Source organism: Anas platyrhynchos, chromosome 4, assembly GCF_047663525.1.
Source record: "Anas platyrhynchos isolate ZD024472 breed Pekin duck chromosome 4, IASCAAS_PekinDuck_T2T, whole genome shotgun sequence".
Taxonomy (NCBI): domain Eukaryota; kingdom Metazoa; phylum Chordata; class Aves; order Anseriformes; family Anatidae; genus Anas; species Anas platyrhynchos.
In genome coordinates, this window is record NC_092590.1 from 49349752 (window position 1) to 49377500 (window position 27749).

Genomic DNA, 27749 nt, shown 5'->3' on the forward strand with positions numbered 1-27749 from the left:
CATTCTGCTCCTGAGAGGCTCAGAGGTTGAACCACAGAGACCTGACCTGTCAAATAATGATTTTGATCGAGTTTCTCGCTTTGCAGTAAGTCATTAAAAATCTGCAGCTGAAGCCCACGTGCTTCCCCAGTCAAAAATAACCTCAAACAAGTTGGAAGGATTGACAACTTAGTGGTAATGGAGTGAGCAGGCTGCCAGCTGGATGTGCAAAGCTTAGAAATCCTTCCTCCTCTCGCTGAAGGCACACCGACTGCCAGGCCGGCCTGGGATGACTTTGCAGGCCGTGGTTCATCATGGGGCAGCAGCGGAGCAGGTGCTCCCCTGGGGGACAAGAAGGGACTCCCGTGCCACTTGCCATTTTGGCTGTTGGAGGATTAGCCTCTCTGTTGAGAGCAGAGCCCTCCCGTGTGGGTTCGGGTCCTGCTGGCAGGAGGGAGACCCCAGTGTGCAGGCATGTGTTGTTTATTCAGCTCCTCGCCAAGCCGGAGAGCTGGGACTCCTCCCTGACACGTGGGGCCTGCGCCGCCCCTGCCCCATAGCAATGGGGTGGATGTGGGGCTGTGCCCCCAGCCTGGAGGTGGTGGCAATGCAGGGGTTTGCCAAGCATGCAGGGGTGGGAGCCTTGATAAAGCTCCACAGCTCCAGACAGCAAAACAGGAACGTACTTCACTGCTTCTCATCAAACTTCTCCGGCCTTTTTAATGCTGTCCTGTCCTCTAACTGCAGCTGCGACTTACCACTAAGTCATACTGCTATTCACAGCTCATTTTCTCCATTTGGCTCCTTTAACAAGTCCCTCTGCCAAAAAACAAGCAAGGTCTGAGCTGCGATTCTTCTCTTCCTGACCTCTTCTTTCCTTCTTCAGTTTCAGGAACTTCCTTTCATCAGGAGGGCTTTCTAACCTTCCCCCGGCATCATCTCAAACCTGGCCTCAGGCTGCAGGTCTGGCGGTGCAGTGCTGTGGCCAAAATGCCCTTACTGCTCCCACTTCCAGGGGAATGGCTCTTGACCCAAGTAGCACCTGGCAGCAGAGGGTGGCCCTGGGCAATCCAAGATCCCATCCTGGGCAGTTCATTGGAGAAGGACTGTGGTAGCAGTGGGGGAACACAAGCTCTGGCAACTTTGGTTTTCACTAGACAGGAACCCTGATTCCTCATGGCTTTCTAGAGTTTAAAGCATTAAGTACAACCATACTACTTGTAAGTACTGCACTTATCATAGAATCATAGAATATCCTGAGTTGGAAGGGACCCTTAAGGATCATCAAGTCCAACTCTTGACACCGCACAGGTCTACCCAAAAGTTCAGACCATGTGACTAAGTGCACAGTCCAATCTCTTCTTAAATTCAGTCAGGCTCGGTGCAGTGACCACTTCCCTGGGGAGCCTGTTCCAGTGTGCAACCACCCTCTCTGTGAAGAACTTCCTCCTGATGTCAAGCCTAAATTTCCCCTGCCTCAGCTTAACCCCGTTCCCGCGGGTCCTGTCACTGGTGTTAATGGAGAAAAAGTCTCCTGCCTCTCGACACCCCCTTATGAGGAAGGGGGTGTCGAGAGGCAGTCTGGACCTTATACTTATTTAAGTATAAGGTCCAGACTGCAACAGCTTGGCGCTAGCAGAACCTCATGTGTTATATTTTCATGTGATTTTACCTTCCCAGTGCTTCCAGTTCAGTCCTGCCTGGTTAGCAAGTCTAACTGATTCATTTAATCTTATCTAGCCTGAGCAGGGAACTGTCCTGAAGTTTCTCCCATTTTATTTCTGAAAGTTTGGCTCCAAGTTTGTATTGATTTGTGGCTACAACCACATGAGTTTGAAGCCAGATTTGACATTTGGATCTTTGATTCACCAGAAAGTCAGAAAGCTCTCTGTGCGTACATTCTGTACGTGGTTTTACACAGCAGTTACTATGACTAAGGTCAGCTCAAATTTACACCCAGAAACGTGCCTCCAGACTTACATTTTACAGCTTGTAGCATACAAATAACTGGACGTGGGATAGGAACACCTGCTTTGGGGATGTGTGGTCAGAAAGACTCAGGAGATACAGAACTGGCAATACATGCTTTTGGAATGGACGCCGAAAACTGACGGTTCAAAAGTTCAGCTTTTTGACTCTTCAAAGGGAGCAGTTAGCACAGCTCTTAAAATGGTACACGTAAGGATGGAAGGGAATACAATTTCTCCCAATGGCCTTGAGTGAAAAACAAATCTAATTCATACCATATGAAAGTTGCTGCTCTTCCAATAAAGTTGTTGCCAAGTTGCTGAGAAATGGTGATGGAAGACACACTGAGCACCACTGCAAAGGCATTTTGAACTGGCGACTGCTCAGTGGCTGCTGCAAGCATGGTCTGCCCTTCTCCGCTGCTCAGATTCCCAGTACTGCCTCGTAGGAGAACAAAGTTTTGCTGTTTGTATCACCTACACAGCACGGAGGCTCGGTATAACAGCTGAGATGTGTTTTGCATGCCTCGCAGGCCACAGCCCGTGCGAGTCAGAAGGCTGCAAGCTGGAGACGCGCAGAAACAAAGCAACCCCTCCTTGGGAGGAAAGCGGAATACAAAAACTTCTGGCTGCATCTGCTGCTCGGTGTTGAGTGATGATATGGATATGGTGTAACACAGCCCCACCTAAAAAGCTTCTGTCTCTACTGCACAGGCAGGTCTCCTGGGGAAGGGGCTGGTGCCCTGTTTCTCCAACACCCCATCTCCTTCTGCTCCCCTCCGCCCCTCTCCATGGAAGAGGGGTGGATGCAACACGTGCGGGGAGAGCAGATCGCTGCACATGCCTGACTTTGGCAGCCGGCTCTCTATTTTTCTTTGGCCCTGACAACACACTGATGTTCAGGCTCTCTCATTTCCAAGAGTTTGTGTAATGAGAGCTGCCCTCTACAAACTGCCAGCATGATTACAAATGAAAGGAAGGCACTGAATCGAACCTGAACCCTAACGCAACGAGCAAAACTTGAGAGAAGAACCAAGGAGCCACGTGTTAGCGCCCACTGGGCAAATCAGCTTCCTGAAGGCTTCCTGCATGGGCTCAGCCACACCACTTGGGAACTCCACATCTATGTGAGAAACAGAGGCAGCAACGCCAGGGCCTCACCCATGGGATAAAAGCTGTTTGTGTACTCACCACCTTACAATAACATCCTGTCTTTAGTTTGGAAAGAATTCCAGACTTACAACAAACAAGGAATGGAAATAATGCTGCCTACAACCATGAGCTTGAAGAGCATCTGCCTGGGAACCTGTGCTATACATGCTCCTGCCTTTTAAGAGGTGTTTGGGAGCTCGTGGGGAAGCCCCACACCATGGTGGCGATGGCTCCATTCCCCCCAACAGCACTGGAAAGAAGCAGGAGGCACAGCTCCTGCTTGCCCGGGCTGCCTGCCTGCAGCCCACGTCCAGCTGCGAATTGTAAGGCATCAGAGAGGCCACCACTGTGGTGTCCTCCAGTTGCACCAGTATAGTTAAACTGGTGTGACAGGATGAAGAGACTACCTCCTGTTAAGGGCAGACTGTGGTACAAGTATTAACACCAGCTAGTACTTATTTTTTTAATTCCTGCTTACATGATTAGGTCTTGAAGCACAGATACATTCAATCACCATCTTGGAGTCTATCGTAAATCATAAATCTCTGCAATAGAAAAGAACCTAAAACGCCTCAGGCAAAGCATTCAGTGGGGCTGTTTTGACTAAGTAACGCTGTGAGTTAAGTTTGCCTTCACACCTTTATCCAAATGTACAGGGAAAAGCAGTATGTGACTCTCAAGCAAACTGGGCTGTGACTTACTTGCAGCCCAGGTACCCTGCGATATCCCTTTCACGGGCTGTCACCTCCAGACTTCTCAGGCACCGCAAGGCTCTGCAGTTCCTCAGATGCATCTGGGATCCAAGCTCTTAGAAACACCTCCAAGATCGAGCTAGCTAAATTGCTGGAAACTTCCGTGGGGGCGAATGGAAATCAATTTAATTCCAGCTTATGTCAAATACAGCTTAAATCACCAGGGGATCAGATTAAGTTCCATCAGTACAAGACAGGTTTAAAATAAGTGTCTGCACGAGTTTCTCTAGCAGTTCAGTGAAACAAATTAAGCCAAGTTTTTAGCAGCACTGCCTGCTCTGAGTCACAGCTTTTAGGCCCCGATCCTCATACTCGAGCTTATTACTGAAATAAGCTTATTACTACAAACAAGACCAGGGGGATCTGGCTCCATCAGGGCCACGCCGAGGTAACCGTACCAGGAGCACTGCGTGGTACCAGAGGTCCACGTCTCCTGCCTAAGGCCCCTTAGGCCTTACCCTCTGCCAAAATTCCTCCCGTGTACCAAACTGCTTTCCAGCATGACACTGCAGCTTAGCTATGTTTTCATAACGAGCTATCTCATCATTATGTTTATTTCTAATCTATTAGTGCCTAGGCAACCCCTTTTCCCATACTGGCTGCTCTGCAACCATTTAACGCTGTCTTCCCTTCCTCAGAAACTACAAAAAAAAAAGTTTGCAGCACAGGAGAGAGCCATCAGGGAAACAGCGAGGAAGGCTCGGCTCCTCTTCTCTTGGCAGGTTCACAATCATATGCTGTTGCAGAGATTGTGGTTCTCGCTGTTGGTTGGATGCTGAAGTGGAACACAGCATTTTCAAGCTTGCTTTTACACTGCGCTACCAACAAGGCACATGCATTCCAAGATGTGCATAACGACAGTATAAAAATAGGTAGATTAAAAGGGTGGGGGGGAAGAAGACAGAGTTATATTTAATTATTCTCTATTTTCTTTGTGTTAAAGAATCATCTCTGACACATGCCCAGATAAAGAAAGCAAAGCCTCCAGCCGCAAAATCAATGCCAACTCTTCTCTAATATACTCCCAGTTCACAGCACGTAGCATCCTGCAAAACCCAGCCTTGTGTCCACAAAGGATGATGCTCATTTGTTTGCAGTTACTGTGAGGATGAAGGAAGAAGTGAGGGAGGGAGGACCTGTACAAAAAGAAATTGCGCTCTGTGCTCTGAAGCTGGTAAGACTCGAGTTTAAAACTGATGCACCCCAGCAGCAAATCTAGTGTGCTTCTTGTTGAGCAATCTTGCTCTTTGGGATTGCTACTCTGGTAAACAAGAGTGTTAAGCTTTATCCTTCTGAGACACAACGAAGCATTTCCTAGGGCTGCCATGCCCACCCATCACTCCTCTGAGATGTTCTCAGCCTTGTGCCTAACCCCCAAATCACCATGTGCTTACGATCAGGTGCCTGCCCTCACTGAACTCGTCCTGGAAGCAGGGGCACAGGGCTGCATCAGGACTGCAGTCTCAAGCTGGAGGTGGAGAGCAGCAGGGCAAGAGCAGCGCCTGCACCGAGGCGAGGCAGGCTGCACCATGCTGATCTGGCTGCCTCGGCGCGACAGCTGAGCTCTGCTGGCCTCTGCGCATCACTAACGCGTCTGCAAAAGCACAAGCGCTGCTCGCAGCGCCACCGGTCGGGTCCGAGGTGTGAGAAGCAGGAGCGGGAGGCCTGCAGAGAATCACAGGTTTTTCAAGTGGCACTTCACACCCCAGCGAATGCAAATGCTTGCAGCTTTGGGGCTCAGGACACGCGCACGCAGGCGACCGAGTCAGGACACTGCATAACTGCCTTCATTCCAGCTCCTTATGTCTTCTGGAGAGCACGCTGAAGCAGACGGGCCCCGTTGTACCACCAACTGTCCTGTTACTGCCCCTGAATGACAAACACATCGGGACTGTAACATTGGCGGCCCTCCTTTGGCTGCGAGTCCCCTTCCAGGAGGAGGCCGTGCGGAACGGCGGGAGCTGCTGACGGCACGGGGGGTGCTGCAGCCAGCCAAGGCGCCCGGGCTGCGGGAGATGGAGTTGGAAGGCGGGGGCAGCCCAAGGCCCAGGCGCCGCACACGCATGGCCGGTGATCTGTGGGGTTCAGGCTGTCAGCTCCTGAAGGTCCACCGACTTGGCAGGCAACGCTCCCTGCCCCTTCTGTGCTGACAGAGAGCTAGGTGCCAAAACTGCTCCCCACGCTGGCTGCGTTTCAGAGGGTGAGGGGAAGGTGAGAGCCGGACTGCGCCGCAGCTTGCCAGTCACCATGATTTCTTCCTGAAAACTGAATGCGGTGTCAGCTTACCCTGTGTGAAGGACCTTGCTTACTTCAAGTGGCATCACGTTTTGAATCCCTTCTCAGCCGTCTGATACTGATGTTTTCAGCTAGGGGCTGGCAACAGCATAAAAAGAGGGGTTTCAAAAGTCATTTCCTCTTCACTCACCCAGCCCTCGGGTTTAACTCCATCCTCCTGGCAATTCTGTGTTTCTGCAAAGTTCATGTTTTGCTTTTTCTGTGTGCTGTGCGAAGGGGATCATGGCAAGGTGGGTGTAAATACTGCAGAAGCAGCACTATCACATTTAGCCTTAGAGATTTTCTCTTCTTTTAAACTTCCTAAATTTTGGATTAAAAAAAAAAAAAAAAAAGTAATGATCCTCCAGTACGTTAACCCAAACCCGCATTTTCCTTCATCTCACTTTCCTAGTGACAGGAGAGGTAGCTGAGCTCTTCTCCCCCAAAGATTTCAATTTCCAACTAAAAAGTGATGATATCCCCAGTCTTTTAATGGTTTCCCTTTCAGGGACCAGCTCTGAATATAAATAAAAGATCAACAAGCTATGCTCACCATTTATAAAAAATATTCCAACACAGGAACTTCTCTTTTTGTACCCTGAGAAGTCATTTGAGTGTAGCTCATTGCTACACATATATAATTCCCAAATAAACATAATGAAAAGAACTATGCAAGTTTTCACATAAATCCCATTTTTCCATGTGCAATTGAATAGATAAATGTCATTTGTGGACGTCACAACACAAATTAAATGTTCTTCATCTTAAAAGTTTAGGGGTATGGTGCCTGTTCAGGGGCTCCCAAGTTTACATCTCTGGCATTTTTTCAGTCATCCCATTTCATCTAAGAGAAAGGTTTTATCCCTACACTCAGCTTCACGTGGATTGTATTCGGCTCTGCCCTTATGGTAAGATAGAGTTTTATATTTATGACATTCTTCTCATGCGAGCTACTCTAGACGCTTTTGTTCAGCCCCAATGTTTCTTGGAGAGGGAAGTCAGAAGCTAGCCGTGCCAACTACACAGCTCATGGTGCCTTTTCCTACTGCACTGCCTTCCCCGCTGTGACCAGGGTAAGGAGGAGAGCCCTGGGGACGTGTCCGTGGGACCCTCCCTGTGCAGGAGGACGTGCCACGCTCTGGGGACAGGACTAGGAGCCGCTGATCTCCTCCAGCACCATCCTCTGGGCACCACTTCTACCCTCAGGTCTACCTGGCTTCAAATTTGAATATCCACCCTTATTCCAGCACAGAATTAACGCTTTCCAGGAAGTGGAAAACTGCCCACTGCTAGATGACACCTTTGTAGTTTGTATAGAAAAACCAGAGTTCAGTTATTGGATGAAAAGCTTTCAGAGGGAAACAACAGAAACTTTAATGAGACTTGACCTACACTGGAAAGGAGCCAGCAGCAAAGAACCAGAAGGGTTTTGCTAGACTCCTTACTGCCTAGGAGAAGCCTAGAGTAATGGGTAGGAAGGGAGATAGCCATATTCACAGACTATAATAAAGTCAGGAAGGTAAATAACAAACAACTACGTAGTCAGACACAGAAGGACTTAGATCACTCAAATACCTGGGCTTGAAGATAGCAAATGCTAGCAATCAGTGCAGATAAATGAAGAAGGCTGACTCTTGAGCAAGGAACAGAGAATTAGTATCTGCTAAGGTGAAAAAATGCAGAAAGACATTGGCAAGGGAGAGGCTTCTGAAGCACGGAGAAGATTTCCCTGAGCTACCGACACAAAGAACATCTCTGCAGCGAAGGAAACAAGCAAGCAAAGAGCTCCTACAAGTCGCTCAGCTCAACAGAAAGATGAGGGGAACTAAGAGAGACGCACGGTGCTCTTGGCACCCTTTGGCAATACTAACTGTACTGCGAGGCACTGGCTGAAGACATGTGAGAGCAGGAAGGCAATGGAAATACTACAGGTGTGATGTATTACAACTAAAAGGCCGCCTCCATCAAATATGGAGATGAACACAATTGTCTTCCTCATCATCCAGAAACACAGGCATTTATTTTCTGTACCGTACAGTGCCTTTCACTTTTAATTGTATTTTTTTCTTGGCTTTGGCATTACCACCTGCTACTCCATTTGACAGCTTTGCCTAACAATAGGCTGTACATAAATGTGCTAATTTCACAGGCTTTCTTCTTCTTTTTCTTTTTCTTTTTCTTTTAAATCAAATCAAATCCATGCTTACTGTAACGTGGCTCTCAGCTGAACGGGACCTGAACCTAGCATCCTTTCCCCTGTGACCATCACAAAAGTACTTGTGCATTGTGGCAGTAACCAACCAGACATATATTTCAGCAACCCTCCTCTGAAAAACTGCAGAAGACACTTTGTTCTCACGGGGGGAATGTAAGGCTCTAACAGATCCTCCATCCTAATTAAGCGGATTGTTAGCTAACACCAGAGAGGAGCCAGAGAGCACCTTTTTTTCTGTTTAAGCAACACACTTTGTGAAAAAGAATATTTTTCTCTGCAAGCACTGAGGCGAGGGAAGCTGGCTGTGTCATGACAAACTCTTATTTTAACCCTGATCAAATACAGGACAAGGGTCGCTTGTGCAGGGAAGCAAGCCGGGCTCCTTAAAACAACATGGATCACTCACTGCATGTTACTGCCAATGTTATTGCCACCCAGATATAAATATGTACGTGGACTATCATTTTCTTGTAACAAATGGTAAAAGATATCCTGGTGACAGTGAGGCAGTCATGGAGAAAGGATTACTTTATCACCTACCTATGACTATGTTTCCCAAGCAACGTTCTCGCCAATCAGATGCCCTGGGTGATCATTAGTTCTTGCACATGGCAGCAATGAAATTGTCCCTTAAAGTAAATCATTCAAGGATTTTTATAATCTGAAATAAAATTTTCTAATATTTTTTTCCTAAGTTTTCCAGGTTTAGGGTTTTAATCTTTTATTATTTATTGTACGGCAGTTGTGAAGGGCATGATGAGAAGCCCTGTGTAAATAGTTGTCATTGGAGGACCAGTGCATGACAATGCTGCATTTAAGAAATTAATGATTTTTTCCTTTCTCTTATTATCTCAATGTTCTTTGTGAGGATGTTCAAATTGAACAGAAACCAATAATATAAAACAAAACTCACTACAGCTTCACTTTGGCTTCTGTGTATTTTCCCACCTTGCGGCTAAAGTTGCTGATAAATATTCTTTTGAAATTGTACCGGAGGAGGAGAACAGCATATATATTTTCTTTTCTCACATTTAGAGTATCAAATTCGAAGAACACGATTTTCTGCTGGTTGAGATAGAGTATTCCTCTATTTTCATACTCTTTAGGATTTATTGCTCTTTATAGCTACTACCAACACAATTTAACCTTTGCTATCTTCACCTCTGGTAATTTTTTCTGTCCCACCAGAGCCTGAATTACATGCTAATCATAGCAAAATACCGGACATTCTCTTAACTGTGGGCTTAAAAATAATCCTCTTTCAATAGAAAAAGACATAAAATACCTCATTAGACCAATAGCACTACCAGGCACAATCCATCCTAGAGTATAAAAAAAATTATGCTACGCGTCATTTCTTTCTAGCTGAATTCTCTGACACCTGGAACTCGGAGCAAGCGTTGTGGTGCGAGCCTGCTGCTGACCTGGACGCAGAGCAGCTCCGGCACTTACTGCAGGGTTTCATCCTGCTCGCCTGAACAACAAGCCTCGACCAGGAGGAAGGTCAAAGCATGTTATTGAAGCACCTGAATGTTAAGGGCTTGATTAAAAGGTAGTGACTCAGCCCCTGCGTAAAAAAAAAAAAAAAAAAAAAAAAAAAGGAAAAAAACAACCTACAATAATGAGTTGCTTCTTCAGAGCAGCTCACATCAATGTGTGCTTGCTGGGTCTGGTCCACAGCGGCTTTGAAATCCTTCAGACCAATCCCCCATCTTGCAAGAAGGCAGCAGAGGCTCTGTCCAGCACTTCAGACTGTTCTACGTCCTTCACAGCTTTTTTATCAGCTTGACTGTATGTCCTACATTAGGACCAAATCCATACACTACTAAGGACATATAATTCATCCCAAATGATCAAGGATAATTATATGCTTAAAGAGCAATATGCAAAGGTTCTCCTACAGATAATTAAGGAGAAAACTCACAGTTCACCCATGTGGGAAGTTAGCCAGGAAGTGCAGACATACTTTGGGAATTCATCCATTATTTATAATCTGCAGTGTCTTGTCAAAAACCCTAAATGAAAAGTTAAAGCTTTAACACATTCTCCAGCATACTGCTGGGCCATCACCTCCCATTAGTTTTTAAGTAACACTCCCATTGGGCCAGATTCATCAGAAGGTTTCCTGGCACCTGCTTAAACCCTCTGGACCTCGGTGAGGCATCAGCACAAGGAAGCTCACGATCGGCCACTGTCACTGCCCTCGCCCTGGGATCCTGCCAGAGGCGCATGAACACAGCCCCGCATCCAGATGCGAGCCAGGGGTCAGCCCTCACTGACCCCATCTCAGCCACCCAGGCAGAGCTTTCTCTCCCCACCGCCTCTGACAGCACGCTCAGACAAGTGCCCCAGCTCTTACCCTTGCCACTGATGTGCGCGGATGCTGCGAAACGTGCGAGGGGCTGACTGCAACGTGACTGCCGGCAGGCCAGAACTGAGCGGTAGTCATACATCACAAATACCAGTGGTGACAAAACAATGCCACTTCTGGTTGGCACCCTGATACCGCCCAGGGTTTCCCATTGGAAATGTCCTCCCATTTCATTTCCCTTTTCCATTAAAAACAAAAAACACCACCAGGCTACCAGTACCACTCTAGAAGGACCCTACAGTATTTCAATTAAAATAGCTCATCTTTAGACCTATTTTTTTTTTCCTGGACACCCCTACACTTCCCATTCGCAGCCAAGGCACAAAACCCAATTAGTTATTAATTGAGGCACGTTAAAATTCATTAACTCTGCGTGTGAAGCTTAAGCTATAATTAACTGTCTTCCCAGGCTTTTGTTCTTTAATCTCCAGGTAGAAGGTCCCATTGTTAATAAGAAAGATAACGCACAATCCTACAATCTCTCTCGTGGGTAGATAGCTTAGCTCTGGTGGTGGCAATGTGACATTAACCCCAGCGGGGACTTCTCTTGTTAATGCCGTCCTGTCAGCTATCGAACATTGTGCACCACATGTGAATTGGAGCATATTTTGAAAGGACAGGGGCATAAGAAAAAAACAACAATGAAAATGTTTTTTGAAAGGTCATTTTCAACAAGCTCAATGTCCTGCTACAGGACACGTATACCAGTCTCATTACTACATGCATATCTTTCCTTCCAGCTTCGCCTCTGCAAGAATTTTCATTTTAAAGAGCTACTAAAAAAGCAGCTCAAGGCAAGTTCTTGTTTCACATATGGAACAGCACGAAGCCAACCTTTATTTTAAAGCAAAATGAACGCAGAAATTAAGTTACATGTCAAGTTCCAAGGCTTAGCATTGCAGCGATTGCTCTGGAATTTGCATACATTTCTGCTACTTCTCCACTCACTGAATGGATGCCCAGGCTTGCAAAGAAATCAGCTCAAACCTAACCTACATAAAAAGCGCCTCTTCCCAAATGGAGCTGCTTTTAGGATGGAATTTCACAAGTGGTTCAGTGGAAGCAGCTTCCCACTTCTAATTTAGGCACCATCTTAGGCAGAAAGCGCATCCTGGCTTTAAACCTGAAGATGGTGGATTCTGTCCTCAATAAACAGCACCAGGAAGAGAAGAACATAAAGAACCAGAATAAATGGAATGAAAATGGCTTGCCTTTTGCTTGGTCTTTTGTTGAGGTGCTGACCTACGAGCCATAGCATCACAGTGCTTTGACCAAATAAAAAAAGTACAGGTGAAGCAGAAAGAAGAGAAAGAACAAGCTTCTGCTGGGGCTGGGTAGCCTTCCAAGCTCAGCCATCACTTACTTATTTCACACACGCTATTTGCAGTAACAACGAGATGCTGCATGCACTGGAAGGACTGCTCCCAAGGGGCACAACAAGTGGGCAGAGGCGGTGCCTGTACGCAGGGGGACAAGGGAAGCTCTGCCTTGAGTTTCAGGCCTGCAGCATCTCTCCAGATCCAGGAGGTGAGCTCTAAATGTATTTTCTCAAAGTCTCTGCTCCTTCCCGAAGACTTGTGCTGCTGCTAAGAGCCGATTCGCTTCACCAAAACCAAAGGTTGCCATCCAGCCATGGGCAGCCAGGGGCTGGGGCCGGTCAGCGCAGGGAGGCAATGGAGCCAGGACTCTGCTTCCACTCGTTCCCCCCACCCCCTCACTTCTGCAATGTGCCAGCCTACACATTGGAGCTGGCACAGAGGGAAGGCAATCTGTGCCAGAAAACAAGTCTGGTGCAGATTATTTCCCTGCTGGAGCAATGAGGAAGCCATAGAGACTTTGGGAGTCGCAATATGGTTGCTAACCCCGTTCCTGCTGCAATGCAATCATGCGCTGCTTCCTGCGGGGGCTGGACTGTCTGCGGGGCCCCCATCCAGCCCGCGGCGCGGAGAGCGGCAAGAGCAGCACCGGTGGTGCAGTAAGTCTGAAGGAGATTTCCCCAGGCTCTAACAAAGCTTTCAGAGCTGTATGAATGTCTGTATGGGCTGTGCATGCTCATCCAGCATCAAGGGCATTCCAGGTACCAATTCCGAGACATCTGGGGGAAGCAGCTGGAAGAAGCAGCAGCAAAGGAAAAGGCAACTGGAAATCAGAGAGCGCAGTCAAGACAGAATCTGATTTTTGCAGTACCTTGTATGCATGCTACAATTTGGATTATTTGGCTTCACATAATGTGCAGACACCATGTATCCACCCGTTGAGATGTGCCTTTAACAGGGGGCCTGTGCCTGTCTGGAGATGGCACCATCCTCTGCATTGCAGGTCTTGCATCCACCCATACACACGTTAACCCATGCAGTCAGCTCTGTTCTCCCTTCACTTTTCCTTCTGAGGCTGCACCAGGGACCTGCGGATATTGGAGCTCATGCAACTGCTTCAGGCCTCAGAACCATCAGTCCATGGCAGGGCTGCCTGAACACACTGCTGGGACAGAGACTTATCAGTCAGCAGGGCAGGCAGAGCCAGCCTTGGGTGTTGCTTACTCATCTTCCCATCCGACTTTGTAGCAGTGCTGACGAATTCATTTCTCTGTGTTGAGGAGTCAGGGAAGCAAACAAGGCTTTTGTGAAAGCCCAGGGAAAAAAAAATTGCAGTGACCTTGCACAATTTTTCACATGCCTCTGTATCAATCACAGACGTCCTACCCTCATAAGCTGGAAAAGTAGCGCTAATACCAATATTGATGATGCTGTCAAGCCTTCACAATAGGTGCCTGACAGCGCTGTGTAAGCCAGAGATACGGAGAGTTCAGGCAATCAATAGCTTGCAAAGTCTCATGCAGAAAGAGCCACTCAGAGCAAACACGAAAGACGCCGTGGAAAATGTCTTCCTTCTCTTTTCTAATCTTGAAAGGATTAATGCTTAAGGGAATCACCTACCTCGAAATCTGCCAGCAATATGCTTTTTTTCACAGGAGAATACCAAAACAATTAAGCCCTGTTTCTGCCAAGGAGCATCTGGGGTTGAGAATTAGCAGCTCTCTGTTGTGAGAAGCAGCTAAACAGAAAGCAGAGGATGGTAACAATCGTACTGCACTTCCAACCTGGAGCCCTGGGAACGCTGTGTTGAATTTGCTTGCCATTTCTGGATTTTCCTCTTATGGGCCCGTAAGCTAACAGATCACCTCATCAAGAAGCCTGTCTCTGCTCTAAATCCAGGTGGCTTCATTACTCTATCAAAATATTAATAGCGGTGTTATAAGATCAACATTTGTTTTGCCAAGAGCAATGAATAATGCAAACAGTACCGCCTAAAATCATTATTATTTTATTTAGATCAGAGGCTGAGAGCCACCCTCTGATCCTGTGCCAAAACTGGAAGAAAATGAAGAGTGTTTAGAGCTGGTAAAAGGTAAAGGATACAAAGGCACAGAGAACCAACTGCTTCATTTATCAACACAGTGCAGAAAGTCAGCAGCCGCACCACATTCCCCAACCTACTACCAAATACACCCTATTTTCATTTCCTTTCACCTTTGGAGCCCGTGTACTCCAGCAGCTGAGGAACGCTCATTTCTAGAGGAAAGAAGTTTTTTGGTTTCCTTCTTTCTGAAAGCACTGACCCAAAAACTCTATCATTAGTAACAATAATTAAAAGGTGCCATAAGAGGGAGTGTATGGATGATTGCCACTAAAAGGAACAGTCTCATTAATTTATTACAGATTTTTAACTTGGCTTCATTAGGACATGTCTGTTGAAGGCCGTTTAGGACTCTGGGGATGTTCCTGTACTTCAGTGACTCCCTCAGTGTTGTCACAAAGAAGGAAGGCAAGTAAGATCTGTTGGCTAGTATGCAGTTCTGTGTAGGTAGCCAGGAAATTTATCATTTTGTCAGTCTTGCATCCAAGCAGAAGCACCCTCTTGAAATTGAGGACCTGACTGATTGAGCAGCCATTCAAACAAGCACTGTGAACACTGGTCCCTCTAGCACAAGAGGATTTTGGAGCATCTTTTGTTGCCTCTCTAAACTGCCAGTCTTCATATGGCCACAGAAACATACCAGCGTGGCTCCCAAAGGCCCAACATGTCGGGCTACCCCAACACCGACCATCTTTCCGTGGCATCTGGGCACCCCATTCCACTCAGCCTCTTCGGAGAAACTCGTTTTCCTAAATCTTCCTGATAAAAACACCCCAAGTTCGCTCTTAAAGGCAGCTTTTAATTGGGACGTGGGAAAGGCATAGCAGCCCTACGAATCATAAATAATGATGAGCACTTGGGAGAAGTTTCCCTCATTAGACAATACCCATAAAGCAGAGTTAACTAATAATTAACAAATCTAGCAGATAGTAAGTATGCAGCCCTCTCTAATGGAGCAGAAGACAGGGAAATATTAAAGAAGTGCTAACAGCTGGCTTGTTAATACTCCGAGAGCCAATTTCCTACGTAAGACTCAAATGGGAAAGCAGAATTGTAATTAAAGTCTATTTTAAGATAAACAGGAAAAAATACCCCACCTCATGAATCATACCTTTAATTATACACGTATTTGGCACTTACTGGCCCACCAAATCTCCCTGGTCAAGGAAGAAAGTGCCCTGGACCCGCTTCTGAGTTCCTGCAAGGGGCTTTCAGCAGGACGGAGTACTAAATTAGGAGGAAGGGGCCCTCAGAAAGCACTTGAGCACAGCAAGGCTTTTCGGCAGATGTGGGCTGTGGACTCACCAGGAAAACAGAGCAGGAAACGCTAGCATTCCCTCCCTTCACTTCCACAAAGACTAAGAGCTGGACCAAGACTCCATGCCTGATCTTTACAGCCACGGAGCAGCATAGCCATGTGCCTGGCAGCGAGAAGCAAGGCCACATCCTGCACAGGCATCTCAGGTGACTTCCAGCCTGCTGCAGTCGCTTGGAAATCGGCTTTAGGAAACGATGTTCTATTACTTTGATGGTAAGAAAATACTTCCATATCAGCACGGTTTAAAAATAACTTATTCTTGCTTGTAAGCATTTTTCAGGAATTCTTTAAGGTGTGTGCCTCAAAGGAAAATTTCTACAATTAATTTCACAAAAATATATAAAAGAATTGCTTCTCTTTTCATTTCTGCGAGCAGTCAGATTCATTTCCATGTATACTTTTCCTCTAATTGCAGTCAGAAAGAAAAGGCTCGGGTCTTTCATCAGATACCATCCAGAGTGAGATATCAGGGTTAAATCCACCCTGAATGGTAAAAGCAAATTAATCTAGGCTGATAAAGCGTGAGCCTTTAGTTGCCAGGAATCCGCTAAAGCCCCAATCTGCAGAGATTTATTCCTGCACTTCATTTCAAGAACACAGCCAGCCTGCCTCCCTACAACCCAGCACAACTCCACTTTATACATTCATATATTTGTTTTCCCAACTGAAATGCAAAGAAAGGATTTTCTACCCATCATCAGCTTTGTAGATAGCCTGTACCTAAGAAACTCATACAGAAAGGAGTCTTTAATTAGTTTAAAACAGCGCTGAATGCATGCCTTCATAGTGCTCTGAAGTACAACCAAAAGTGCCACCAGTCTTTAAGGTGTTCAAATCACAAATGTTTTAAGCAGCAGAGACAAACTGCATGTTCTAGAGCGCTGAATGTCTAAATATTGTCCTTCCCCCAAAAAAACCCAACCAACCAACCAACCACACTTCCATTGCAATTTTGAAGAATGGGCTTCTTTTCATATCCAAAGATTTATTTTTTGTTTTATCACCAACCTGACACTGTCAAGCAAGTCAGAAAGGTGAGACTGGACTGGAAAGTCCAGTCTCTGGAAAAACTGAAGGCACTGGAAAAGCCTTCCGTTTAAAGCTCTGGGATGCAAAATCTACCGATTCTCTGACCTGACATCAGCTAGCAAACACACACAGCCCCACACATCTGACTTGAAGACCAGGCTAAATGTATTTGTGAAAGAAAGCAGGGTCCTGATATTAATAGTTTCCTATGGGGAAAAGAAAGGAATGTCTCCTGAATGGCTCCTCTGTCCCTTGCTGAAGAGAAGACTTGAAGCAAAAGAAAAATGCAAGAGAGATGCCCCGTACACAGACATCCTACAGTACATACAGCAGATTCAAGAGCATTCCTACTCTTTTGGGAATAAAGCAGAGTATTTTTCGCCTGATCAAGGGCAAGTTCTCAGAATCTGCAGGGTTCCTCACCTCATCTGCACCGTGAAAGACTAATCCCTAATAGACGGTTAGCATTTGTCAAGGACTCAGCAAAGCAGTGACAGGAGCCACCAGGCTCTGGCCCTGCCTGGCTGCTGGTGAACGGCTCCAGCACTTGGCCACCTGTAGCACCAGAGCCAGGGAGAGGGAAAGAGATGCAGGGTTTACGACTAGGATCTAAAACAAATTTTATTGGAAACTTTTATGTCTGTAGGTTTGAGTAGTTTTTATAGAGAGGAGTTCTGAAAACTGCCATAAAATTTTGCCTTGGGGGTTATGATTATATTTGTATCTTTCCCAAACTTGTATAAATAAAGACGACAGTTTTTACTGTAGAAGCTTAAAAGGTTAGAGACGTATTTGGGTCTGTGATGAACCTTTTATAGATGTGATGTTATAAGAATTTATTCTTAAATATCAATAAAAAAATACAACTTTACATTTCTTGATAAAGCAGTGGCGATTAGAAAAAGAGCTATGTGGCAGAGGTGGCTGCATCGCTTCTGACTTCCTTTCTGTTAAAATAATGCTTTGTTAATTTTTTGTTGACTGGAAGCAATTAACTAATTTGCATTCTGTCAGAGGAGGAATGTTTTTTCTAAGGATGCTTCCTGGTCTCCTGGTGTTTCATGTGAGATTCCCCTCACACCTGATTTAGGTCATGAGTTGGTATAAAACCTCTTTATGAGGGACTGGCACCTCATATACTTAAACCTTTGTAAATATGCCGTATGATTTTTGTACAAGTAAACGAGAAATAATACCCATGTTTTACATAGCATATGCAAAGCTAAAAACATTGAAGGACTCACCGCTGCTGGACCTGCTATGGTTTTCCCTTCCATGCTTCTGCTGGTTGATGCTGTATATTTTCCTGTGGGGTTTGCTCTCCCTTTCTCCCCTCTTTCCCACACATCCGTACATTCATGCCCATAACCAATTACTTTCCAAAGTTTGGCAGTGACAGGAACGCAAGAGCAAACACTCCCAGTTCCAGGAGCACTTTGTACTGGTTAAAACAACCATCCCAATGGGTCCCAGGGGAGTGAGGTATGCCACAGCAGTGGGGCTCTTTATTGGGATTAATACACTTATTTTGCAAACACGGAACAGATTGTTTGTAAAGTGAACACTTGAACACTGGAAACAAGGACTATTGAACCTGCTCCCTCTTCTCAAGCACAACCACAGTAGGATTTTAAATTTCAATGAAATGAGCGATAATCTTATTTGTTGCAGATAGGATGACTAATTAGTGAGGAAAACTCCTTGAAAGCATTCAGTGCAAGCAATTCTCTCTGAACGCAGTGCACGGCACAGCGGGGCACTGAGCACTGCACTGGCATGGATACACACTACTCTGCACCATGTGCACGTGTCCCTGAGGAGGCATGCTGATTAAACTGGGCCTTCATGAAGTTAAGCAACTCAACCATGCACCTGAATGAAACTTTTTGCCCACAAATACCTTAAAATCAAACAAATTAGACACCTTCATTCCAAAACATACATGTACATTTTAAGGCAAGTATTCACAATGAATTACCATGCTGCATAAACAGTGATAGACATAAAGTAAACATGAAATCAAGGTATCCAAACAGAAATAGAACATTAAAACCATATAAACAGGCATAGAAAAAGAAAAAAAATAGCCAAGAAACAGCCCTCTTTTTATTTTATTCTTTATTTCAAGAAACTTCCCTTTCTCTTACCTTGATTTCCTCTTGATCAGAAGAATTGTGTGTTGCAGTAACAGTGAAACGTGGACTTAACAGAATGCCATTGGAAATCATAATATTTATGTCCAGTTGTTGTACTTGATTCAGAGTTAAAGTAATTTTTACTAATTGCCTTTTCATCTCATGCAATGGTTCCTGCTAAGTAAGATTTAAATATCTCTTACCTTATAGTCCTCATCTCATGTGCTGCCTCATGACCGTACCCTTGGGCAGTCGATCCATGGCTATGCTGGGTCACTGGAGATACAGCTGTACTGCAGCATCCAATGCAGACGAGACAGCTGGTGCATGAGGCACTTTAAGAGCCCTGAAAAAGAAATGTGCAGGTTTGAACCATGCCATGGTAAAATATTTTAACATTTTCCGATAAAGAATTTTCCATTCTATGAGAAATACAACTGTAAAAATACAAACTTCTGTATTGATTAAATGAAAATAAATTTTGAGGCATTGGAGGAAGTATGAAAACTTTCTTTTAATGATTCCAGCAGTAGCTTCTCTTTTGCCACCACCTTTATGCTGTGCGTGGTCAGAATGGAAGGCCAGAAAAGCGAGCCCATCCACTGCTGTGTCTTTGCAGAGAGCCTGCTCTTATAGGCACTCTGGTAATACAACTAATAAATAAGAGGACATGTTATGACTGGTTCCTGGCATTCAAACAATTAAGATTCATTCTACCAAGCGCTTCTACATATGCCCAAGCCACACTGGTATCTAAGTTCAACATTTCCTGAAGCACTTCATCAAATGATAAAGATTACTGTTAGCTGCATCCATCAGCAGGCTTAACAGAGACCAAAAGGGGACAGGTACCCTATAAGTATTACACAGCTACCCAGAAACTCAGCTGCTTTACAACAATTCAAAGTTAAGACAACTCTTAATAGAAAATTATTTTTTTCCTCTTTCCCTGATGAATAATCAAGGTCTTAACAAAGTTGGGGTGACCAGAGTTAGCTAAAATACACTTCTCTGGGAAAAAGGAGGCTGTAGACACCCATTCCAGCTTTCTTTTTAGAGCAGCTGCTTTCCTCTCTGCATACACCAACATTCACTTTCATCTTGCTTCTAAACCTGATGTTTATCCTATCAGGAAAAAGCAACAGTAGCATGGGAATTTAGGCTGACAATAGACGCACACATTTAAAATGATGAAATGCAAACATTAGCGTCTAAAAGCTCACCAAAATTAAAGACAGCAAACTATTTGCATAAACTATTACCTGTGGAATTAGAGAGACATATTTTTGTTAATAACCTCATCTGTTTTCTGTATTTCAAAGTGAAGAAAAAAAGTTTAAATCATCATGATTTTACTCATTATCATCTCTTTAGGTCTTGCTACAGCTATGAATTGCTAATTTTTTGAGCATAAGGCTTCAAGATATCACTGGTGGACACCAGGTTTCAATCCAAGCAAAGCAAAACAAAACAAAAACATTAAAAAGAAGCTCAGTTCTAGTAATTAAATATATATATATATATTTATTTTTTAAAACTTGGTATAACTTTGATTACATGAAATCCAATTTTAATGAAATGTTTCTGGGGATATTCCCACCAGGCAATGATTCTGTGGGGATTGCTTTTGCAGTCCACTAATTTCTAATCATCTCAAAGTAGAAGCAGGAACGCAGAGAAGATTGGGAGAGAGTGACAAACTAAAAACCTCAGCCTCTGGATCTGAAAACACTCGTTTCAAGAGAAAGGAAGAAATACAGCATCACGTTGTCGTGAAAAACAAACTGGGAGCAGTTTTATTTTCCTTCCACAACAAAGAGAAATAAAATCTTGAAAACTGGTAGAAAACTTACTGGTGCATTTTGCCAAGCAAACTTTTGTGTTAGGAGTCATTTCAACTTCCCCCACCTGAGGGTTGACACCTGTATGGCTGGTGGAGATGCTCCCCTGCCCTTGCCTTCCACCCCACCAAAACCAAGGACTCAAAACTTCACCGAAGGCTAATTTCTGATTTCTTTAGCTACTCCACTAAACTCTTGGAGGTACCCTGAACAGCATATTTTACATATATTGACAGGGCTCAGAGGACTGTGGCAGCTAAATACTGCCCAAGGGTAAGAAGACATTGAGAGATGGCAGAATATCGCTGGGAGCTGGAGGCTGAAGGCAACAAGCACAATCAAAGCAGCTACTGTTACCTCAGGCCATCTTAGTGCTGCTGTCTCCAGGGAGAGCCTGTGCTTGTTCATTGCCCTTAAAGTGTTACTCCGGATGCTGAAGACTCTGTGCACAAAGACTTGGATATAAACACCACCTGTCTGCAAGGAAACTTTCAACGTGGAAGCCTTCAGAGACAGCATGGCAGTGGGCTCCAGTTGCTGCGCTGAGCTGGGGTCCCTCAGGCCAAACCTGTGGCGGTGAAGCACACGGGGGACCTGCAGGTACTCACGGGTTGAGATGCGACACTGAGCACAGAAAGATGCACAGGGGTGTGCAGGGCTCGCATTTAGGTTACAGGATCTTTGTGGTGCCCCACGAAGGTATGGGGTCGTCCCATGGCTGAAGAGCAGACCAAGGAGGCTGGCCGGCTCCTCAGGGGAGAGCTAGAGGAGGGACCCCATCAAGTCCTGGCAGGCAGATCTGAGCGCTGGCCAGCAAAGTTTAGTCCTGATGGTATCTTCTTGCAGTTTATTACACAAATTAATAACCTTCAGAACTCAGCCCTACGTGAATCCCAGCAAGCACTTGCCACTGTGCCGCCTGCAAACACCAGCCCCAGGCTCTTACTGGGGGGAAAGTGATTTGCGTTTTGTTACAGATGCACCACAGCACTGCACGATGCAGCTAGCAAAAGGGGTGTTTTAGTTAACCTTTAGGTTTTCCTCATTAAACTGAGTAGCTGTCACTTTTTTTTTTTTTTTTAATTCCTGCCTTTGAATTGATTGTGTGATGACAAAGAGCTACAAGCAGATTTCTATGTGGTGCTGAAACCACAGTCCAGGAAGAGCCAATTTTTACAGACTGCGTTTTATTAGGTCACTCCTGATCAGCATTGTCATTTAAAACTATCCCAAATAATGAGGATAATGACTGCAAGTCACACTCCAGCTTTATCCTAGTGACTTTAGCAAGTTATAGCTCTGCCAGGAGCCCCCTGAGCTGCCCCAGAGATCGCTGCCCCACAGCCCCATCTCGCAGCAGCATGAGCAGGAACTGGGCAGCAACAGCGGCTTCGCTACCGTGTGCAGGCGGGGGAACACAAGGCAAAGTGAGAGTCACTGTGCTGCTGGGGATGTGCCCAGAAACAAGACAATTAGGAAATGCCAAACAAAACAAGTAGCAGCCGAAACAGAAAGCCTTCACAATGCCTTCACCCGATTTCAACTTGTTTCTTTTTTTTTTTTTTAAAAAAAAAAAAAAAAAAGAGCTGTTGGATCCAGGCTTGCTTGCAATGTTCTTGTGCTGTGTGCACGGCATCCCAAGCCCAGACCTCAAAGAAGCCAGCCAACAGAACAAGATGAGATGTGCACATTTCCAGATCTACCCTTGGAGAGCACGGACTCCAAATTGAAACACCAAGGCTGCAAAGTCAGTGCCATCCAAGCCCAGTGGCCATTTCCAGGGGACCCAAGTGGAGTTGTGTGATCCCAAGATACCACCGCAGGCGTTGGGCTAACATCAACCATTTCAGCTGGAGCGCTGGTGCTCTGAGCAGGAAGGAAGCAGGGGAACATCCCAAGGAATTGGGAGATGCAAGGAGCCCCCAGGCCTCCATCCCTGCTCAGAGGCACATGCCAGGGGTGCAATATCACTCAAGGGGCATAACCATGTGGCAAGGCTTACTCTCTACACAGCTGCCATGGACAAACACAGCGACGATTCTCCCCGTGCTGGTGCAGCAAGGCCAGAGCCTCTGGCCAGCCTCCGACAGGCCTGGCTGTCGGGCTCCTGTGGTCTCCCGTTTCCCCACACAGGGTGTGCAGATGAGATGATGAAAGCTTCAGGGAGGATATTTTGCCAGCATCTATCTTTTTATTGTTGTTACAGGTTGGCATCTCCAAAGAGCAAGGAACGAGTGCCAAGTTTATTACTACCCAAGTTTTATGATTTACAACCTGCACAACTAAAGCCTGAAAACACAGCAATTTTGCAGGGTAATTCTGGGAAGTAACTATCCTACAGCACCAATTATTAAAACCACTTGCACACATTAAAGCTATAAAGATTAAAAATATAGCACACTTGTCATTAAATATGTATGCAGTCATGTAATATGTATTATATACCAGTGCAATGGCCAGCCGCATGTGCTCCAGCACAGCCCCATGGAAGGACTGCAAACCCCAAGTCCCAAACCAGCACGCATTTTGTCAAAGCCGAGGAACAAGTTTGTCATGCAAAATAAACACAGATGTTCCAAGCACTGACTGTAGCTTTCAGGCAATGGCTAGGAAAAGAAAGTGCTGTAGGAAAATATGCCGCTCAGTACAAGTCTCCCGTCTCTGCACATACTGTACTTCAGCATCAGCTGAGGCTGGATGAGTCATTTAAAGGACATATCCTGTTGTTGTTTTTAATTTCGTTTGCTGCTCATTGTATTTTTTCCTCAATGCCCTGTCTTGAAATGTATTCAAATGGCTCCCCATCCTGATGTGCCTGGCACGCTTTAGTGACACAGGCACTCTTTTCTGTGTGGCTTACTAAATCTGCTTCATGTTTTAGAAAGGCTAGAGTTTATTAGCACCTCAGGCCTTGCTTTGCTTTTTTATTGTAATTGTTTTGCTCTTCTCCCTCATTCAGTTCCCCTGAGAAATGAATCATTTTCTATTGTGCTACACACAGGAACATCTTTCAATTTCTCTAAGTACCGCATACAATTCCCATGGTCTAGGTACATATACGACTGTATAAACCACGCACCCATACGCATGCACGCCTGCACCTACCATTGCTCAGCTTTCAGCCCAGTTTTCATCTTTTTCCAGACAAAAGCACGGTCAGAGTTTCCAGGTAGAGCTAATATTTATGTTGGCTCAGATAAAAAGTTCAACTGAAGCCATGGAAAAACAAAAAAGTTAGATTCTGCCTTAAAAGTATGTTCAAAGGAGTCTCCATAGTTGTCATGCACAACCAAATGGGTGCAGGCTCACACTTTGACCAGTTCGTGCTTTAGCCATAAGGGAAAATGGTCTGGCTACAAGAGACTCCATGGGGAGATCCAGTCTGCTCTGCCCAGCCACAGGCTCTTCTTTTTTCTTCACCTTAGAATAGTAACAACACCACGATGATGTTTCTCTGACATACCATGAAAATGATACACGGGGAATGGGAGGCTTTGGGACAGTCTGGTAGCAAGGGCCTTATCAGAACAATCCCTCCAAGGAAGGATTTTTTTTTTCTTTCTATAATCCTACAGAAAAACCACCCACCTTTCTGCTAAACAACCCAGCAAAGTACAGATTTTTGTCTCACGGTTCGACTCGAAGCTTGTTTCTCAGAGTACTCGTATGGATTTTGTGTCTTCAAACGTGTAACACTGGCATCTCAGCACCAGCTCAAGCAGCAGTACTTAATTCTTGCCACTTCCTATTAAGAGAGCAGCCTTCTTTTTCAGCTAACGAATGCTGCTGCTCTGTACACACTAGCAAAACAGTGAAAGAATAAGTCCATACCCAATTCTCATGCAAACTGCCACTGCTGAAGCTCACAAGCATACTTCACCTGCTCACAGAGTCGCTCTGGATCCCTGCGGGCTGATGCACCAGCAGCTGAAAGCACACCCCCACATCCCACCTGATGGCATCTCACCTCCCCCAGACAAGGGGAAGCTTTTTGCCTCCAAAATTCAACACAGCAATTCCAGTTCAAGGACAAGGGATCGATTCTGATGGAGGATCAACCCACAGCCACTCCTGCAGCAGTTCACACCTGTAAGTTTTGCAACATGATTTGCTTGTGGCCCTTCTGTCCCTCCCTTGTCCTCTTTTTGCATAAAGTATCATGAAATTGTCCCCGCTCATGACCATGCGCAGACTTGAGAACCTGTATACAGCCCTCCTGAAATCCCTCCCTGACTAAGAACGTGACACTCACGACTATATCATCAGTTTGATTTGGGAAAGGATCTCAGAGAGACTCTCGGCTTCCCATCCTTAACGGCCCGATGCTCTTTCACCTCTCCATTCCCTTGCCTTGAGCGTAGCATGGAATGGCTGGGAACAGCGCTGACCAAAAACCAGTGCATGCTGCCTTCTGAGCCTGCCTTCAGCCAAGGAGCAGAGGAAGGGATGGAACAACTTGAATCACCCCAGCCTGACTTAACAGAAGAGATCCAGTCTGCACGACCAACCCTGATGAGGAAGCTTTCAGGCTCTTTTAATTCACTGCGAGACACTTGCAGACAGCTGCAGAGAAACTGCTCCAGCACTGGTGCAGAAGGAGAATGTTTAGACTTGATTTACTGGATACACGTATACAAGATGGTCACTAAACCTATCCCAAAATTAAGCTACGACAACCTTGCACTGAAAAATACTCTCCAGGGATTGAGATTGATTGTTAAATTCAAAAACCAACAAAAAAACTCACAATCCTGCTGAACTCTAAAGACTATTAAACAGCTGCCCAGGCTCTGATTGAATTCCAGTCTTCAGCCCCAAGTAGGGTCCCAAATCAGCAATGCATTAGGCAAACAATGAGCTCACGTATGCGCTGAGCTTGCTATCTTCCTAAACATCCTAATTCTGCAAGGCCCAACAGCGTAACTGCAGCAGTGAGCAGTGCTATTTCCAGCCACGTAGCAATGCCTGTGAAAGCCCTCGCAGGGCTGCTGTGCTGGTCTCAGGCACTTTACATCAATGTAATTTAATTCAGTTCCCTGCCCTGAATAAGCTTTCTTGGCATATGCAAGGGTATGTTGGTAAAACTGTCTGCACGGGGGAGGTTTTTCGTCCCATTGTAATTATGCCACAGATTCAGCCTTGACAAAGATTGACAGACCTGCAACGGGGAAACAAACCACTTACTGTAGATCTTAACTAACTAAATAGAACTAAGCAACAGAGCATGCATTTCCCGTGTCAAGTAGGGAATCTGCCTGGAAATGTGCATAGAATCAGCCGTAGATGAGGGAAGCACGAACAAAGAAAGCTTCATTGACTAACTCGAAATACATAGATGGGTGCAGGAAACCTGGGATACTTGCAAAGATCTACCCTGAATAGGAAAAGAGGTTAAATTTGTCAAGTAAATTACTTGCAGAACATTCTCCTCCCAGCTCTAGCCAGCAGTAGTGAGTCTGAGACAATGGGTAATTCATTACCCACGCATCTCTGTCTGAACAGGGCAACAGAAGTCATTTGGCGTCTGTAGACCTAATTAGGTGTCATTAAACGGACCGATGCTCATTTTCCTGCTGCACGACTGAAAAGGCAATTTGTTTGTGCGATGCAAAGTTGCAAAGGTAGAAGAAAGCTTTAAAAGCCGCCTCAACTTTGTGTGCCATGAGTGCAATTGAAACTGCTGCAAACTTGGGGTGCAAATAAGTGGGGGAATGCAACCGAGCAGGCTTTGCCCCCTGCAATTTGTGGGAAGTGTGCAAGTGTGCACAGCTGCTGATATGCATTTTGCTACTAAAAGCAGCATGCCCCCCACAAAATATACCGAAGCAGCAGAAATCTGGAGGGAAGGAGGCATAAAAATCCCAACATCTGGAAAAAAACCTCCTTAATGAGGTATTTTACATCTTTCCATGTTTTATGCGTTGCTTCTCATTACAAGAAGAGTGCATAAGCCAGAGTCCTTCGAGGTCAAGGCAGCATTTCCTAGAGAGTCATTTGAGTGCTCTGGCGTAGGTGTAGCAGCCTGGAGGCATCCAGACAGAACCCGATGCTCAACACCTACCTCCAGGCACGTGAACTGCTCCCAGAGTGCTCGCAGCGGGCTCTGGCTGTAGCTCCCCGTGGCCTCCTCAGTTAATAAAAAGCCTGCTGCAATACAAAGTGGGGCGAGATGCTCATGACACCTCCTGCTTCTGTGCACAGCCTTTTGTGCTGAACATTTGAACTGCAGCCCTAGAAACAAGCCGGCGTTTTGAAGCTGCCCCACAACATAGCTTCTGCTCGGCTAAGTAGAGTATGCTAAATCCAGTCTTGTAGACTGTTTGTGGTTTGGGGAGGTCCTCTGAAATGCAGGTAATGAGATATTTTTGCTTTACCTAAACCAGTATCTTGCCTGTTTTTTTTTGTACGTCAAACTGTGTAGTTTGAAAAAGCACCAAAGCACCAGAATAAATGATGCTGTCGTCTCAAGTAAGTTTTTTTCTTTTTTGTCTATGGGGTAATATAAATGTTTTAGATATCATATAGGGATATTTAGGACGCAGACGCAGTTTTGAATCTGGAGGAAGGACTGAAGGGTGAAGATGCTTCGGCAAACTAGCAGCTAGAGGCCCAGAGCACATATAGCCACCACGTATAACCAATGTGACCCATATTATGCTGGCCTCTTGATGCTGTAACAGCATTACAAGCATCAACAACAACCTTAAATCATTTTCTGAGATTGCCTTAGCAATGTGCATTTTTCACTAATGCGTTTGTGATGACAGCATTTCTAGTTTGGAAGCCAGCTGCAGTTTTCTAGACCGAAGGCAGCTTCAAGTTCAAGAAGCAGAGGATTTACCCACCCCACTCCAGAACCTGCAAATTCCACAACAGGAAAGAACCGCAGTCCTGCCTGGCAATTCATTTGTGAAGCCAGTCCTGTGCAGGACCCTGCTGTCCATTCATGAAGCACGCCCAAACCTTGTGTCTTCTCAAAATCCCCCTCTCTGCTCCAAGATCTACACTACCACTGCAGGCTTGCAGGAGAAGCAGGAGGAATGATTACTTGCTATTTCTCCTGCTAATGGAGAGGAGAAACGTTAGCTAGGATGATCATGCAGAAGGTTCAAAACAGCCAGAAAAATGACCTTTGCAGAGCAGGTCGTGGATGCCAAAATGTAAATCGATTCAAAACGCAACTGGGCAAAAGAAACGTATGCTGGGTTAAAAGGACATGGATATGGCTGCCAGCCCACAGACACCACAGAAGTCAAGGAAAGGCTCACCATCACTTCACATTCAGGCAGAGAGGCTGGT

General features: G+C 45.5%; 1 long non-coding RNA gene across 2 annotated transcripts in view; it reads right to left on the reverse strand.

Moving 5' to 3' along the window:
• LOC106014946 (uncharacterized) overlaps positions 1–27749 on the reverse strand; it is a 341344-nt gene that overhangs the window by 76170 nt on the left and 237425 nt on the right. The window contains exons 11-12 of one of the 2 annotated variants that reach the window (XR_002399094.3): positions 18813–18955; positions 1825–6445 (exon numbers count right to left, since the gene is read on the reverse strand). This is a non-coding gene — a long non-coding RNA (uncharacterized lncRNA). Of the gene's footprint in view, positions 1–1824; positions 6446–18812; positions 18956–27749 lie in introns of those variants that run through there. The other variant, XR_011809168.1, reaches the window with a different exon arrangement.